Source organism: Ochotona curzoniae, unplaced genomic scaffold (assembly GCF_017591425.1).
Source record: "Ochotona curzoniae isolate NIBS_2020 unplaced genomic scaffold, NIBS_Ocur_1.0 contig_2461, whole genome shotgun sequence".
NCBI classification, from domain to species: Eukaryota; Metazoa; Chordata; class Mammalia; order Lagomorpha; family Ochotonidae; genus Ochotona; species Ochotona curzoniae.
In genome coordinates, this window is record NW_024465466.1 from 21,347 (window position 1) to 27,816 (window position 6,470).

Genomic DNA, 6,470 nt, shown 5'->3' on the forward strand with positions numbered 1-6,470 from the left:
TAGAAACACACACATACTCTGGCATGAGAATGCCTCAAGCACACATACACAGACCCACAGTGAGACACACACATATCCAGTCACAACAATGCCCCAAACTCACTCTCTCTCACACATATACACACACTCACACACACCCTGGTACCACGATGTCCCCCACACATATACACACATACATACCCTCGTTGTCACTGCCTGATATACACAGACACACATACACACCCTGGCACAACAATGCCTGCTCATCCCCACACACACCCTAGGGCCACAATACCTCTAACACACACACTGGCACCACAAGGACACACACACATACACACACAATGCCACCACAATGCCTATAAACACACACACACACACACACCCTGTCACCACAGCCTGCTACACACACAACACGTACTCTGGTACCACAATGCCTTGAACACACATACAGAAACAGACACACACAAACCCTGGCACCACAGTGCTTGCACCGACACATACCCTGGAACCACAAAGCCTCACACACACAGAGCCTGGCACCACAGTGTCTTGAAGATACACAACACACCCTGGCACCACAATGCCCCCACACCACAATATCACACACACACACACACACACACACACACACACACCCTGGCACAACAATGTAGGCTGATGTTTTGGATGCCAATGAAAACCCAGCAGATTCCTATCATGAGATCAGCTTGCTGCTGGCTGGGAAGGTCAAAGGAAGGCCTTGAATCTGGGGGAGTAACAGATAAGGGGAGCTGGATCCCCAAGGGGTGTGAAAAAAATCCCTGCCCTAGAACCCTCAGGACTATGGGTGGGCACAGGATGAGGTGGGAAGAGGAGGGCTATGGGACCCCTGCAAAGTCAATGGCCTGATGCAGTCACCCCGCAAGCCCGGAGTCAGGGGCACAAAGTAATCACTGGGAGCTTTGTTCCCTGCAGAACTGGGGCACTCAGGAATCACTGAGGGCTGTGCTCCCTGCAGGGCCAGGGTGAGGGACATGGCGGAATCGCTGGGGACTGTGCTCCCTGCAGGATATGGGCACACAGGAGTTGCTGAGGGCTGTGCTCCCTGCAGGACCCCAAATCCACAAATATATATGTATATATACACACACACACACACACGCACGCACGCACGCATATGCAGCTATTAGTTTTCAGTTTCAAATAGATCTGTAACAAAAATAGCAAAATCGTGGCAGATTGAAAATGATTTGGTAAACCATCAGGGCGAAGATAAAAAAGGAAAGATCTGTCTTAAAATGTTAATGAGATTTCTGTGATTTAAGAAATAATGGGTTGGGCCCGGCGTGGTGGTGCAGTGGTTAAGGTCCTCGCCTTGCACGCCCAGGATCCCATATGGGCGCCGGTTCTAATCCTGGCAGCCCCACTTCCCATCCAGCTCCCTGCTTGTGGCCTGGGAAAGCAGTCAAGCACGGCCCAAAGCCTTGGGACCCTGCCCCCACATTGGAGACATGGAAAGTGAGAAAGATCTTCTGTCAGCTGATTCATTCCCCAAGTGGCCGTAAGAGTCAGAGCCAGCTGATCCAGAGACAAACACTTCAGGGTCTCCCACGTGGGTGCTGGGAGTCCAACTCGCTCTTGGCCACCTTTCCCATCTCACCCCTAGGCGCCAGACCCACACCTACGAAAGCTGGAGTCAATACCCCTGTGTGCAGAACAGAGCTCCCCTGAGGATCTACGTCCCTCTTCCCTGGTTGGGGGTGGCCTGCAGCTTCCTCTGTGCCAGGGAAGCTTGTCATGACCCCACAAGGGACCCCACAGCTGCATGCCTGGCTTCCCAGGCACAGAGCTCCTGGGCTGCCCCACCAAATGCAGGCATGGAAGGGAGGGGGTTGGGTGCAAGGAAGATAGTTCCTACTGGGAACTTCAATCCATGCCCCTGCAGTCTCACTGGAGGTGACTGCCCAGCCATGGCCACAGGCCCAGCACCACCCCATGTCCATCCCCACAACCTCACCGAAAGAGGCTACCCAGGCCAACGTCCGTCCCCGCAGTCTTGGTAAGAGGCGACCACCCAGCAGTGATCACAGGTCCAGCACCTCAGTGCCTCTCCCCACAGTCTCACTGGAGGCTGCCGCCCAGGCCCAGCAACCCCATGTGCTCATCAACAGCCTCACTACAGGAGGCTGCCAAGCTATGAACACAGGCCCAGCACCCCAGCGTCGTTGACCAGTGGCTGGGGAGACTGGAGGAGGCTGATCTCCATCACTGCCTCTAGGACTAGGGTGAAAGCACCTTTTCCTGGGATACCCACTCCCAGGGCTCTGCCTGCAAGAGACCCCTCAAAAGGGAGGCAGGTGTAGGGAGAGCATGAGCAGGGAGTCAGGTTTCAACTTTCCACACCCACCACAGCTGTAGAGGCCCAAGGTCTCTCCAGGGTTTTGCTGGGGCCTTTGCCAATGATGGTAGTCACCATTGCAGGGACTGCCCACTGCCAAGCCACCTGCAGCTGCACTGCACTGGATGCCAGTGCCCAGGCTCCAGAGGTGAAGTTGCTTGGGTGGTGCAGGTGTATGAGTGGGTGGGGCCTCGTGAAGGTGGGCTGGAGTGCTTGTCTGCATGAGTGCAGGGCTGCATGGTCTGTGAGTGCAGGGCGGGACTTCCTGGGTCTGCGTGAGTGCAGGGCGGGACTTCCTGGGTCTGCGTGAACGCGGGGCGGGACTTCCTGGGTCTGCGTGAACGCAGGGCGGGACTTCCTGGGTGCGTGAAGGCGGGGCGGGAGTTCCTGGGTCTGCGTGAAAGCGGGGCGGGACTGCGTGTGTCTGCGTGAGCGCAGGGCGGGACTGCGTGGGTCTGCGTGAGCGCGGGGCGGGACTGCGTGTGTCTGCGTGAGCGCAGGGCGGGACTTCCTGGGTCTGCGTGCGCGCGGGGCGGGACTGCGTGGGTCTGCGTGAGCGCAGGGCGGGACTTCCTGGGTCTGCGTGAGCGCGGGGCGGGACTTCCTGGGTCTGCGTGAGCGCGGGGCGGGAATTCCTGGGTCTGCGTGAGCGCGGGGCGGGACTTCCTGAGTCTGCGTGAGCGCGGGGCGGGACTTCCTGGGTCTGCGTGAGCGTGGGGCTGGACTTCCTGGGTCTGCGTGAGCGTGGGAGTAGGAATTCCTGGGTGCCCATGAGGGTGGGGCGGGACTTCCTGAGTCTGTGTGAGCGCGGGGCCACGTGTGTCTGTGTGAGAGCGGGGCGGTGTGTGTGTGAGGGCCAGGCGGGACTGCGTGTGTCTACGTGAGGGGGGCGGGGTTGAGTGTGTGCGTGAACCTGGGGCGGGGTTGTGTGTGTGCGCGTGGTAGCGGAGCTTGGCTCGTGGGTCTGTGTGAGGACAATGGGGCTCGTGGGTCTGGGTGGCTGTAGCGCTGTGCTCGTGACGTGTGGAAAAGCAGTTTTCTGCAGCCACGGAGAGAGACCCGGGTTGAGGTCTGAAGACATGTTCTTCACCCAGAGGAAACTCCCTCACGCAGTGCTGGGACGGAGCAGCGCGGTCCGTGCAGGAGCTGGGGTGATGGGCTTGGTGCTGAGCCATGGCGTGCGGGAGCCTGTGGAGACCCCCGAGGAAGCCGCGCTGAGGCGCTGGGCTCCTTGAGGGCCGCCAAGGGGAAGCGGGAAGTGGAAGAAGGTGCGTGGCCTTGAATGTGGCTCGGGACACGCGTGTGTGTGGTTGGCGGGAAGTGGAGTCTGTGACAGGGACAGGGCGTGGTGGTGGCGGTGGAGCGCGGGTTTGCCCTTTGGTGCTGGTGAAGCACAGGTCAGCTGGAGGGTGGGCGGGGAAGCGTGGGTCTGCGTGGGAGACAGCAGCAGGTTAGTGTGCACTGGGGGCACGGATGTCCAGGACTTGCTGGGGGCTGTGAGGGGAGCTTGGTCTGCATCGGGTCAGCAGGGCAGTGCAGGGCTGCGTGGAGCAAGTTGGGAAGCTGGGATCCGAGTGAGGTCTGCGTGGAGCAGAGTGGGAAGCTGGGGTGTGAGGCAGGTCTGTGTGCAGCAGGGGAAGTTGAGGTGGGAGGGGTGGTCTGCATGGAGCTACGCAGGAAGCTGGGGTTTAAGGGGGGTCTGCCCACAGCAGAGCCAGCAAGGTTGAGGTGTAGGGGGACTGTTGGGGTTAGTGGAGACCCCTGAGCAGGGGTGGTGGTGGTGGTCCTGTGTCCCAGGTGGTGACTCAGGTCACCCAGGAGGCTGCTGCAGGAAGCCCAGATCTGCTCCTTGGGTAGAGGGTTCCTAGGAGGCAGCAGTGAAGCTTCCGAAACAGAGGCAAAGCCTCAGGAGAAGTGCAGGTGTATTCTAGCTCAGGGGGGCAGAGGCAGGGTCTGTCTGGGCACTTGGAGAGCTAGGTGGGGAGTCAGCATGAAGTGTAAGTGCCTCCATCAGCAGCAGAAATGCGTGGGTCATTGTTGGCAGACATGTGCGTGTTAGCAGCAGTGCAAAGCACAGGTCTCTAGTGCGGGGATGAAGCCCAGACCCGAGGTGTGGGTGGTAATGTGTGTGTGTGTCTGCTGAGGGGAGAGAGGAAAGGTCATGACAGGTCAAGGGCTGTGCTGGTTAGAGCAGTGGAGACCCAAGAGTGTTAGCCTTGCCATAGGACCAGTGGCAGGAAAGGAGAATTTTTGGTGGACCGAATGAAGGGATGGGGGGGTCAAATTTTTTTCTAGCAAGAAATAGGAAACCTTGAGGAATAAAAGGTTTGGAATGGTAGAGTTAGATTTCATTTTATTTTCAGATTGAATGATTGAGGAAGGCGGAGGCCATGCATCCTGCGCTCCCTTGGCTGTGCCCAGTAGCCTGGGTCTGAGCCATGTCAAAGCCAAGAGCCAGCCTCTCCATCCTTGTCTTCCCCTTGAGTGCAGCGTCCCCAGCCCTTGCACCATCTTGTGATTGCCAAGCACACGAGCAGTGAGCAGGATGGGAATCAGAGAAAATGGCTTTGTTGCCATGCTCCAATGAGAGATGCCAGCATCACAAGCAATGGCTCAAACTGTGCCACCATGCTGTCCCCAGGCTGCACATTTCAGTAGGCAGTCATAGAATTCTCATTGAAAAGTTCATACTGGAATGTCAAGTGAGGAGTGATGGTTCAAGCCAAGTCTTTGAATGTCAGTGCTAGTTCACTCCCTTGGGGATTCTGTGTCAGGTTTTGAGAGAATCCAAGTCGCATGGGCTGCCTGGCAGTCACTTGCATTGCTTGTGATGGTGCAGGGGCAGTCACGGGGAAGTGAGCCCTGTAGCCCTTTGCAGAAGATTCCACGTCGGGCTCCCTTCTTAGTTAGCAAGGATTCTGACTGGATGGCTCTGCAGGGTTTGTGCTGCAGGGGGAGTTGACCAGCAGGGTGGGTCCCCCTTTTTCTCCTGACCAGCAGAGTGCTTACTCTCTGCCCTGTTACTCTTGTGCGTGTACACACTTGGTCTCTGTTTCTAGGGGTCATATCTGTAGAGTTTTAAATTAAACTTATTTATTTGTGTGTTTGCTTTGTTGCAGATAGGTGAGAACCTGCAAGGGCTACAGGAGGCAGGGCAGGGAAGCTGACTAGGGTGGCTCTCTGCCAGGTGCCTGGGGAGCAATGACAGTGATCAGAAGATGTGCTTTTCCTTGTAGCCCATGAGTATGAAGGACGAGTTTTCGCAGTCAGAAAGAACTTCAAGCACTTGATGATGGAGGTGATGCAAAGCTGGGACTTTCTGCCTAGGATCCTCAATCAAGAAGTCCTGGAGAGCTCCCAGAAGTTGAGGATTATCAACAAAAGTGAGTCTCTCTGCATTCTCAGCAGGTATCGGAGTTGGGAGGTGTATAGTTCATTCTGCACTGGTTCACCCTAGATGAACAGCAGCAAAGTAACTGTGAGTGACTGGAGTTATGCTTGTGTGGATGGGTGCCAGGCAAAAGTGGGCTGCTTTCTGAAGCATCTGACATGGCCTCTCCCTTTGTCCTTTCTGCTGTTTCTGTTGCCCAGCAGAGGATGTTTAGACATTGGAAAACCGGAAAAAATTAGGTGTTTTACTTGTGCAAATGAAGGATTTTGCCGTGTTCTCATCTGGCATGGAGTTACTGGCTGGGCCATGTCCAGTGCAGAGTTTAAAGTCACAGCGGAGTTGCTGTGAGAAATAGCTGTCCAGGATCCTGCTGACATTAGAGACTACCCTGAGGAAGACTTGGCCCTGGTCTCTCTGAGAGCAAAGTAGGATGAAAGTGTCCTTTTGTGGTTGAGATTGATTTAGCAGGCCCTTTTGGGCAGGTTGCTATCATGGTATGACAACTACATGGTCTGGGCAAGGAGATGCCAGAGGTCAAGGCTGTGATGCCAGAGGTCAAGGCTGTGATTTTGTGGGCTGAGCAGGTGAATGACCCCGTCAGCACAAAGCCAGAGGCAGAGTGTTGGTGGTTGCTGTGCGAGGACAGCCTTATGCTACAGGGGATGATTTCTACAGTGATGACCTTTGTCTCCTCAGGAACCTGTGGGTTTAGGGACGACC